Here is a 12,428-nt window from a genome sequence, read left to right on the forward strand (position 1 = left end):
CGTCATGACGTCTTTCCTGTTTACGGACGTTGATTTCCCGCGCTTTGTTTAAATACGCTGCTATAAGAAATAGTTCTAAAAAGAAAGCCGTTCAGCTGATTTTATTTTTATTATTATATCTTTATATCGGTATGCAAGAAAAAGATTCTGTCACTGGTTATAGGTGCAGATGAGAATATCCGGCTCTCGGGTAACTGTTTAGGCGGTAACTCGGTAGGAACCTCGTGAACGCCTAAACAGTTACCCTCGACGCCGGAAATTCCCATCTGCACCTACAACCAGTGAAAGAATCTTATAATAAACTAAAACAATAGACATTCATATGTGATTTCGTTGAGCTCAACAAAGCAATTTCAAGAACAAATATTAATGTGGAATGTAAAGTTAGTTACACACTACGATATCCGACCAAGATACTTTCAAAAACAATGCATTTGCAGAATAGAGAGATAGAAATAATTTTGACAGCTCGTGAAAACTAATGACAAATTGTGACAGGTATATGATGACTCATGACCTAATTAAATTGTTTCTGCTATTTCTAACTTCCAGTTTGATTTTCAAAAATGGGTATTCTATATTGTAGCTTACAACTCATACATTAAAACAATTAAAGAATATATTGTTACCTCACTGTCGTTTTGTCTATCCATGTCTCGTACGAATTCCTATTGTTTCAGTCATTTGTCAGTAATTAGAGCAACTCACAGTGTTGCAATCATACAAAACACATCCCTTATTTTCACCTAGAAAATGCTGTTCATAATCGTGCTTGCCGATTCTTTCTTGGTGTCGGAAAATACACGCCTAATGCTGCGGTTAATGGCGACATGGGCTGGACCCCTCCAATTGTTCGCCAATGGAAGAGTGTATTAAACCACTGGTTTCGATTGAATCAAATGGATGAAAAAAGACTGAATCACCGTGTATTTAAAGTAGCTGAAAAACTGAAATTTAGATATAAAAACCATTACTATACCGTTTTTACAAAATTGATAAATCAAATGATAAATATGGATGTATCAATTGTGTATGATAAAAGTACTCAAAAGCAAATTATCGAAAATGTTCAAGGAAAGGTTTTCTGTGACTACGTTACACATTGGAAAGAGACTATTACCTCAGTACATGGAACCAGGAGAACAAATCGAAACAAACTTAGAACATATAAAAAAATCAAGCATGACTATGATACTGAAACATACGTTAAATGTAAAAGTATAAACAGATCTTGTCGAAGCGCCTTAGCTAAATTTCGAAGCGGGGTAGCTCCACTTAAGATAGAAACAGGTCGTTATCAGGGACTAGCTGTTAATGAACGTGTATGTTTCAATTGTCGAGAGAATGTTGAAGACGAATTCCATGTTTTGATGAAGTGCCCTTTATATGATGACATAAGAAAACATTTATTTGAAAATGCTAAGCATATTGACAGTAAATTTAGTACGTATAATGATGATGTAAAATTTGTGTTTTTACTTTCGAATGCTGAATCTGTTAAACATTGTGCCAAAGCTTGTCATGATATCTTAATTCATAGGCGAAATATTTTGTACAAATGATTTTAATATACTATTTTAGTGTAAATATACTTTGAGGTTATTAATTGAAATTTACTTGTATGTTTAATATGTCTTAATTTTGAATATCTTACAGTCTTAATGTTAACAGTTGTTTTAAAAAGTTTTATACTTGTCTCTCATAACTCAATGCTGAGTGGTTTTTTATGCATTTTATATCGTATACTTCATATTGCTGTATATTATATTATTATGTATGAAAGTGAGACGTTAATAAAATGTCTGTCTGTCTGTCTGTCTGTCTGTCATAGATATTAAGGATTTATCTAATGAGCACATGTATTGGAAACACAATTTCAATACCGACTGTGTATTGTAATAATGCTAAACTATCTCAGCCGTGACGTTTTCTTAATATACAGTTTATTTCCCCTTTCTCCTACATGATTTATCTCCCTTTGATGATCTTCACAGAGGAGATATAGGCAACATTAAAAATATGGCGGAAAGCTGTCTTTGCTACGAGATTTCGCCTGGAAATTCCCTAGTAGGTCCCTGCCCGTTACGTAGTAGAAGGCGCAAGCCTTCGAACTGTCCCTTCGGCCAGGTCTTTTTCTGAACAGGATTCCTGGGTAGGATTAGTAATTGTTATTTCTATAATTTCTAGCCCTGTTTAAACAGCCTGCGGACTGTCAAAAAACAGGGAAATTCGCCGTAACGCTCAAACGGCTATTTTTTTGGGTTTATATCGAATTGATTTGAACATTCTTTCAGTGGATTAAATTTTCCTGGACAAAAGAAATTGTTTGGTCATATTTTTCAAAAGTTTAGGCCTCGCGCACGGAAAACGTGCCAAACCGAAAGTACTTTCATTTTACGCCGGAAGTTCCGGTAACAACAACAACCGGTGAATTGGAATTTTTTAAAATTATTCAAAAAGTTATTTCATTCCATTCTATTCAATTCAAGGATAGAAAGACAGTAAGTGTACTGTTTCTTTTGGTTCATTTGTGGAAGGTATCCTTCCTTGTACATTTATTATCTTACTGCTTTTACATCAAAGGCCAAAAAGAATAAAAATTAGAGAGGGTGTAGGGATATTGTCTGTTATTGAGGTTTTCACAATTCAAGAAAACAAATACTGTAGCAAAACTTGAGTATTTCAATTTACAACAGATATATCAGCTTTATACTTTCTACATCTAAGGTTATGGCTGAGAAAGTAAGTACCCCTTGCAGCAATACAAAATCCACAGGTAACTCGGATGGGGCTGGGCCTCAATTGGGATTTTACCCGCCTATGTGGGGATTTGGGTAGCCTTCACCGGGAGGGGTAGCCCCTCACACATCGGACATGTGGGTCAATTGGGGGTTTGGATATTGGTCCCCAGGGGCTTTACCCCCGTTCACACCAGGCAGTACAGCCAGTAGGCAATTAGAATATTTTCCCCAACTAGGCGTGACGGCAGAAAAAGGTCATGGGTGGTCTTCACCAAAAACAGTAGCCCCCCACACACCATGCAGGACGGCCCATGATACGCCGCCTGTGACACCAGTGCCAGCTGCATCTCCGGTAAAGGTCTCGAGCCAAGGTCATGCTAATAACCTCCCCTATCTCTCAGAAACACATGTTGGGTATCCCTTGCCTTCTCCTGTAACTCCCCATGGGGCTAACTGTTCCAACAATTCGCCTTTACATAATGAAAGTTTATCTCACAGTATACAAGTTCTGGAGGGGGGAAATCAAGAATTAAAATACCAGAGGGATTGCCGCAAAAAGAAAGTAAATACCTTGACAGAGATATGTGACGCATATCGTGTTTGCCAGGAGTATCTGCTGACTTGTAGACGAATTCTAGAAAATGAAAAGAAGTCACTGAAAGAATCCTCGTGGTGGAAGAAATATTCCGACGAAATTGTTGAGTCTAGTTTAAAGAAATTTAATGCAGATGATGAAATCATAGGAGCCCTTAAGTCAGAAATTAATCTTCTAAGGGAGAGCGTGCTAAGGGAGGAAGCCTCCTCACACTTCTCCAAATCCGAGATTTCCCCTGAAATGTGCGAGGTAAGTACCTCAACGGAATGGGGGGATTTGTCCTGTGATACTCTAGTTAAGGATCAGGGTAGTGTGCCATGTGTCCCCAGGGTTCCAATAAAAGCAGATGAAGACCTTGAACAAATCATATGAACCCTCAAGTCAGAAATTAATCTCCTAAGGGAGAGTGTGCTAAGGGAGGAAGCCTCCTCACACTTCTCCAAATCCAAGATTTACCCTGAAATGTGTGAGGTAAGTACCTCAACGGAATGGTGGGATTTGTCCTGTGATACTCTAGTTAAGGATCAGGGTAGTGTAGCATGTGTCCCCCGGGTTCCAATAAAATCAGATGAAGACCTTGAACAGTTCTTTAACTTTCTGGACTTTGCAGAGCAGGATTTGTCACAAGTTATTGAATACAAATTATCGAGCTCTTTTAGGAGTGGGGAGAGTGTGGGGGAAAATGATAGTAGTGCTCTCGTGCTGGGAGCATGTCTGAAACCTTGGGGAGAGCAGGCAAATAGCTCTGGGGTTGTTAGTTCTTTATTGAGTCTAGATTCCAGTCTTGAGGGAATCAGTGATGAGTCTCCGCAGAGGAGCAGTACACTGACTGGTAACCAGCTTGATAACTCTGCATCAGATAATGGTGGGATTAATATTGCTGACACCACTAAATTGAGTTATGTTAGTAGGCCTGGTGGGAATAACACAATACTGATTCCCAATAAGTTAATTAGTGAAAGAGACCATTCACATTCAGAGACTGTACCCACTCATAATCTTAGCACTATGTGTGTTGGTGCAGATACCGTACTTAATCTTTCTCTGAGCGCCCCCTGTAATTTAGAAAATACGGCTACCGTATTAACCCTTAATGCCAGCACCTAGTGCAATATGGGCAGTAATACAAATACTGTATCTACCATTTTGTCCGATGCCAGGTGAAATATAGACATGTAGATGCCAGCATCCAATGCAAAATGGACAGTAATACAAATACTGTAACTACCATTCTGTCCAATGCCACGTGCAATATAGACAATGCGGATACCGTACTAAATCACCAGTCTAGCACCCCATATGAATTGGACAGTGTTACCGATACTGTACCTACCTTTCCTTCCAACGCCATGTGCACTATTAATGACACCGGTACCGTATCGGCCACTAACACTAGCGCCCTATATGCTCTATACCATAAAGCAGATACCGTACTTACCATATCTTTGGATGCCCCAGAAAGTATGGTTACCATAGTCACTCCTGTTCCTAGCGCTCCACGTGTTCTGTACATTAAGGCAGATAATGTATGTAACACTTCTCCTAGTTCCATGTGTGTTATAGACAACATGGATGCTACATTCATCCCCAGCTCTAGTTCCCCATGTGATTTACTCTTTAATACTGAAACAGTATCTACTTATCCCCAAACGGCCTTGTTCAATTTAAACAATATGGAAACCGTATTCTCTCCTGATCCTAACGTCCAGTTAGCTTTGCACAAAAACATGAACATTGTAAATACCCCGGTTGCAACCACCCTGTGCAAATTAAACACTATGGGTACTAAATTAGCTCCAGTGTCTGAGTGCCCTGCATATTGTGACAATAACAAAGATACGGCTTTTAGGGAGCAGTTATCCAATAATGTTCTTGAGCACAATACTGTGACTCTTTTTAATACTGGCCTGTATATTTTAATGGTAATTTAAGAAGATAATCATAGGAACTGCCTCACAATAAAATATCCTATAAGTGAAATTGATGTATTTCCGGTAGCTAAAGGAAATAGGCAAAATGGTACATCAGACTTGCCCAACTCGGAGACTTGTTTTTACAAGAGCAACTCTTCTGACGGCAAATCTGGGAATCCAGACTCTAGGGGTGAAGGCCATGACCAATGTCTTCCACTAAAGTCCTCGCCAAGTTTATGCCAAACTAAAGCCCAGTTCAATACAAAGTCATCTGGACCTCAAGTGGCATCTGGGGAACCTAAGGTCATAGATGAATCTGGAATAGTAGGGAATATTGTTATTAAAGGTCAAGGCACCGATGGAAAGCTCAGAGGCCATTGTATTCCAAAGGTTTGCGGACATGATACTAGCAGATATGTTCAATATCAAGAGCTCGGTAGGGTATTGCCCTTCAATCATTCTGGGGGAATTGCCGCCTTATCACGTTGGGGAACCAAGAGTTAGTTTATTCCTATCTGACTTTGCCCATGAGGGTTCACTTGCTTGGGTGTTGCCGCCACCAGCAACCTTGTCATTGTACCCTGTACCACCCCCTCCCTCAGGGTTCCCTTTTCCTGTAATCAACCAGAGTGCCTGTACATTAAGTCGTTCTCCAGGGCAGCAACTATGGAACAAGTACGGGTTTAGCGACTCTTGCTCTTGGTCACAAATTATAGTGTCCTTGTCTGGGAATCTGTGTCCTACACCTCCGTTTTACTCACCCCTACATTAAGAGATAGAAGGTTTGTACAACACTTTCCGTTCACAATCCGGGGGAATAATGTTGAATTCTGACAGGTACAGTAAGGGCCTCAATGCCTCTGCCACAACAGTATTACATCATTGTGGAAATACTGAAAGAGAGATTTTTGGTGTAGGGTCTCTGGGATGTGTTCAGGTCTCCTGTTCAGATGGACAAAACAGTAGGGGCATGGTGTGCCAGAGTCTCACTTGTGGGTTGTATTTTGGTATCACCTGCTAACATTCCTAGTGTGAGACCAAAGTCTTTATTTAACCACAGCATCCTTTGGGCTATAGCACAAACTTCTTCCAGATGGGGATGGGGATTCCGGGAGGATCTGTCACGGGACCGGTCTGGTCTTAGCAATAGAGATCCTTGGGCTACGGGCCTGGGGAAAGGGACTCCGGGTAATTATGGGAATCCCATGACCTTAATTCCTGTTATTAAAAGAGATGTTCGGAATAACCGCTTCTAAATGGTAATAAATCTCCTATGGGGGAACCTCGTCCATGATTTCAGAAGTCCTTGTTGTCTGGTCTGTTTTGCATCAGATGTAAAAACGTTATTGGTGAAACCTCCATGATTATTATTAAGCAGGGTATCCCGGTTATGCCTGTCTCTGCGAGGAATCCATCTGTGGCCTCCCAGGTCATCTCTTTACTGTGTGATTCACACGGACCCTGGTGACCCACTTTATAGAACGGGGGGTGGGGGGGGGGTGTAGTGGGAACGTAGTTAAGGTTAGTTAGGTCACTGTAAGAGGGTAAGAGGTCACAGGAGAACCAGCCAATCGGAGAGGAGGATTCCTATCACATGGCCAGGAGGACCAATCACCGACGAGCAGCATCGCTTTACGACCAGACTTCATTGTATCAAGTTGTATATTCTGTTGATCCACCGAAATCCAGGGCCATCTGGGTAGTAAGTGACCTGTATTATAGTTATATCTGCCTGTTAGGGTTAGGAACCTTTTCTGCCTCTAATAGGAGTGTCAACTCCTGTATAGCGAAGGCCATTTTCGCTATACGTTGATCTTAATTCGTACTCGAAGCTGGTTTTAGGTTATTTGCAGTAATCATTGGAGCATCACAATAAGTTAAGTGTACAAAGCAATCGGAGCATTTCAATTTTATGTCAAATTTCTATATGCCCATTTGAAAAACGGGATGTATTACGGGAATGCCCCTGGCGGGCGGACGGACGGGCCGGGCGGCGTCCACAGACTTCGTCCTGAGCATATCTTCTTCATGCATGATGTAACTTGGCACAATTGTTCACCATCATGAGACAGAGTGTCATGATGCGCAAGAACCAGGTCCCTAGGTCAAAGGTCAATGTCACACAGAGTTCAAATGTCAAATTCAAGAATGACTTTCTCCGGAGAATATCTTCTTCATGCATGGAGGGATTTTGATGTAACTTGGCATAATAGGTACCATCATGAGACGGAGTGTCGTGCTTAGGAACCAGGTCCCTAGATCTAAGGTCCAGGTCACACAGAAATCAGAGGTCAAATTAGAGAATGACTTTGTCCGGAGAATATCTTCTTCAGGTATGGAGGGATTTTGATGTACCTTGGCATAATTGTTCACCATCATGAGACGGAGTGACATGCATAAAAACCAGATCCCTAGGGTTAATGCCAAAGTCGTGCTTGCAGGCTATTCGGTGGGTGGCCGGGCGGACGGCATTTACAGACATTGTCTTGATCATATCTTCTTCATGCGTGGAGGGATTTGATATTAATTTGACACAATTGTTCACCATCATGAGACATAGTGTCATGCGCAAGAACCAGGTCCTTAGGTCAAGGTTACACTTAGAAGACAAAGGTCACATACAAGAATGACTTTGTCCGGAGCATTTCTTCATACAGGAGGGATGTTGATGTAACTTAGAACATTTGTACACAATCATGAGACAGAGTTGAGGTCTTGGCACATGTTTGACTCATATAATACTATTCAATGATTAGGCAGATGTGGGAGACATTCATTTTTCTTAAAAGCGGGTCTAGTTACAGTTATTGAAAGTTTACTACAATGTTTTCATTATCATAATCATTTAAAAAATGAAGTACTGGTATTTCAATGTGTACACACAATCGCAGTACTCCCACATCTACTCGGGTATTAGTCAAAACTGTAAGTTATAGATATATATGTCAAATGACAGAAATCTGTGTCCCAGATATGATGATATTATTTAAATAAAACACATGACATACATTTTTTTCAGGCATTTCCCCGAACTGTAGGAGAATTTTGATGGAGATTCCGCATCTGACAGACTACAATATATTAAGGTAAATTTATATACAATTTATTATGCTCATGTGTAACAGCAATTTCTTGGCTTTAATTTTGTATGTATCATTATCCGAAATACTATATCACTTTGTTTATTGTACCTTAGTATTCTGTTATCACAGCCATATACCCCCATCCCTTAATTAAGCCCTTTCAGTGTTCAGTTTTAATATAAAATTCTGCAGAAATTGCATGTACCCAGATTTCTGAGAAACTGTTTGACTTGACTGCTTTCAGGGTCATTGTTACAGTAATGTTATCTTAGGATGACTCACAGAGCAGGTTTTATAATTCAAGCTGAAATTTTGTCAACGCCCGGGTTTCACTTGGTATAAATTTTGTGGAAAGTTTTACATGTAAGTATGTTTCTCAGGAACTGATGTACTTAACGCTTTCAGACTCTTCATTTTATGCCACCTTGAATCGACAATTCAGAAATAGGTTTCACATCTCTGACTTACAGTTTACTAAAGTTTGCCCATTTTTAAACTTACACAATTTTTGTAAAGCTTTTGTACGTAAGCAGATATTGTGTGGAAGGATTTCAAACAGTTAAAAGCGCTGCCTTTTACCAGTTCTTGTTAGCTCATCCGAGCCAAAGGCTCAGTATAAGCAATTGTGACCGCTCTCCGTCCGGCGTCCGTCCGGCGTCCGTCCATCCACACTTTCCTTTAAACAACATCTCCTAAACCATTAAGCCAATTTTGATGAAACTTCATAGGGATGTTCATTGGACTCTGGTTGCCATGTCAACCAAAAGGAAAAATTTTAAAATCTTCTTGTCCAAAACTACAGGTCATAGGGCTTTTATATACGATATGTAGTATCATCTAGTGGTCCTCTACCAAGATTGTTCAAATTATTCCCCTTGGGTCAAATATGGCCCGGCCCGGCCCGGCCGGAGTGGGGAGGTGGGGGGGGGGGCGGGACAAATGGTTTACGTAAACTTATATTGGGAACACTTTGAAAATATTCTTGTCAAAAACCACAAGGCATAGAGCCTCAATATTTGGCAGGTGACATCATCTAATGGTCCTCTATAAAAAAATGTTCAAATTATACTCCCTGGGTGAAAAGAGGTCTTGCCCCGGGCGTACCAGGTTTTACATAGACTTATATAGCAAACAACTTAAAAAATCTTCTAGTCTGAAACCTCAACACCTAGGCCTTTAATGTTTGGTATGTAGCATTGCCTTGTGGTTCCCTACCAAGATTGTTCAAATTATGCCTCTGTGATGAAGATACGCCCGCCCCGGGGTCCCAAGTTTTACATAGACTTAAATAGGAAAAACACTGTTGTCTGAAACTGCAAGGCCTAGGCTTTTGATATATGGTATGTTGCATTGCCTAGTGGTCCTTTACCAAGACTGTTCAAATTATGCCTCTGGGGTAAAAAGAGGTCCTGCCCTGGGGTCTCAAGTTTTACATAGACTTACGTAGGAAAAATTTGATTTTACGACTGAGACTGTTTTAGAATTATTTCCACTAAATGAATCAAAGTACTGTGAGGACTGATGGGGGCAGTGCTTTGCAGTTTCAAGACGATGTAACCCATTCATGTCACGGAAGTACATACAGGCATTGTGTAATGCACTGGTGTGTGGCAAAAAATGGAGTGGTCACAACTTTTACAGTGAAGAACAATAAACAGAAACAAGTTCTTGTTTCAATAAATTTATAAACTTTGTGTTCTATACAATTCTATGTTTTGTTCAAAAGGTAAAGATAAAAAAATCTAGTCTTGTTTAATAGCAATTGTTCATCGACAAACAAAAACCTTTCATTGCCAGGTTTGATAAAATGAAAAAGATAAAGCTATGCAATGTATTTCACTTTCTTCAATACTTCTGTTTGCACTCTATGTCTTGACATCATGTGTTCTTGACAGTCTAACAAACAAACAGGCATATTAAAAGTTCCATTTTTCAAAGTAATATGCAAGCCCAAATTAACAAAAGAACTGTAAAAGTGATATAAATGGTGTTGTTGCACATGACGCATCATCTTATTGAGGCAAACATTTGTGCAAAAGTATTTAAGAATCTCTCAATACATGGCTGATAATGGCCAAGACAAGCAAAACAGCACAGAGATTTGACCCTTAACTTCAAAGTATTATCTTGACCTTTAAGCTACCAACTTGGTTCTTGCATCTGACACATAGTATCATTAAGGCAAGTTATTCAAGAATCTCTTGATCTGTGGATAAGTTACAGCCCTAATAAACTCAGACAGACGCATGCACAGATGTACACACACCGGGCCGCTATTGTGACAACTACATCAAACTCACCGCCTGCAGGCTCATCAACAAGAGCTGTCACAGAAGACATCGCGCTCGACTATTTTGATGATGGATAGTGAAACTGGGCAAATCTGAGAAAACTGGAGCTGTCTATTGAGTGTTTAATGACTCCAATGGTGGATGAAGATATTGCACAATAGCTTTCAAAGAGTCTGTGTCAAAAATATTAATAAGAGAGCTAAAGATAAATTGTGTCAGAACTCTATATAATTATAATTCTAAACAAAAAAGGGGCATAATTAATAAAATATTGGTGCAAGAGTTATGTACCTTATGTCATATGATGTGGGCGATGATATGGAACAACTACTTCAAGTTTGGATCAAAAGCATTTCGTAATAACTGAAATATATTGAAAATGCATCAAAATTAACCTCAAATTCTAAGTAAAGGTGGCATAATTCATGAAAAAATTGGTGCCAGAGTTAAGCACCTTGTGTCGTATGATGTGGGTGATGATGCTGAACAGTTGTTTTAAGATAGAGTTAAAGTACATCTAAAAACCTAAAATTCTAAGTAAAACGGGGGAATACTTCATAAAATAATTGTACCAGAGTTATGCACCTTGTGTCATATGATGTGGGTGATGATGTTGAACAACGATTTTAAGTAGGAACCAAATCCATTCAGTAATAATAGAGCGAAAGTGCATCAAAACTTTAACCTGAAATTCTAAGTAAAGCGGGGGAATAACTCATGAAATATTTGTTATATAGCTTGATTTTTGACATGGATCAATCATTTGACTGACACAAAATGAATCCTTAATGCATTTTTCAAAATACCTTATAAGCATTTTAACAATCATAGTTTTCAAAAAGATAGCATTCATACAAAGAACAAAATATCTATAAAAAGCTTCACATTAATTAAAGACATTTCTACGGTTTTCGTACCCTTAAAATTCTCACAAAGTTTCTTGAAATTTTGCTCATTTATTGAGATCCCAAAAACTAAATACAATCACGAATTAGGACGGTCCGACCAAGTACATAAATATGCCTTTAAGCTTTAAAATGTTCTTAATAGTTGGTGTAAAACAGAAGTAGGCCTAATCTGTTCATAGTTTATTTTACGAATTTAAAGAATTAGAGAAAAAATCTACTGCCAATTATTAGATTAGATGATATGATAATTACAAAATATCAAACTGTCAAATTAATTTCCTCCCAAATCAAATAAGTCATAAATTCAAGACGCTTGATTTGATCACGTGATCGATTCTGAAACCGACATTTGTTTTGATCATTTCGTAAAATTGTATAGACACTAATTAATCCTTCTTTTATTCCAACACGTTTTCCAAATTTTCTACATACAATGGTAATTTTGGTTATTCTGTCCATATTTCATGTAGTTAGAAAAAAACAACATTTACTGACAATCTCAAATGTTAAATCAAACCATCCTTTCTCGTTGCGCTTACTTACAAGATTTCTATGTAACAGCAGAGATTAATCCATCCTTCTATATAAAATTTGAAAACAGTAAAATAGGTTTTCAATAAATTATTGAATAGGTTATTCTATCAACTTATACATGTTTGGTTGGTTTAAATGGAAAATAATCATAATAGTCCAAAATATTTTCTCATTTTTTCCCAATTAGAACGAAGGGGGTGAGTGAGTTGGGTTTTACGGCGAATCGAACAAAATGGTCATTTATCGCCGAGGATTAGAACGAAGGAAATTCGCATTCTTTTTGTTATAAAATCAATGAACTTTAGAAATTAATCTAGGTTAAAGGTTGATTGGTAAATAAATATTTCCTCAGTGAATGAGGTT

This window comes from Mercenaria mercenaria, chromosome 5 (genome assembly GCF_021730395.1).
Source record: "Mercenaria mercenaria strain notata chromosome 5, MADL_Memer_1, whole genome shotgun sequence".
Lineage (NCBI taxonomy): Eukaryota > Metazoa > Mollusca > Bivalvia > Venerida > Veneridae > Mercenaria > Mercenaria mercenaria.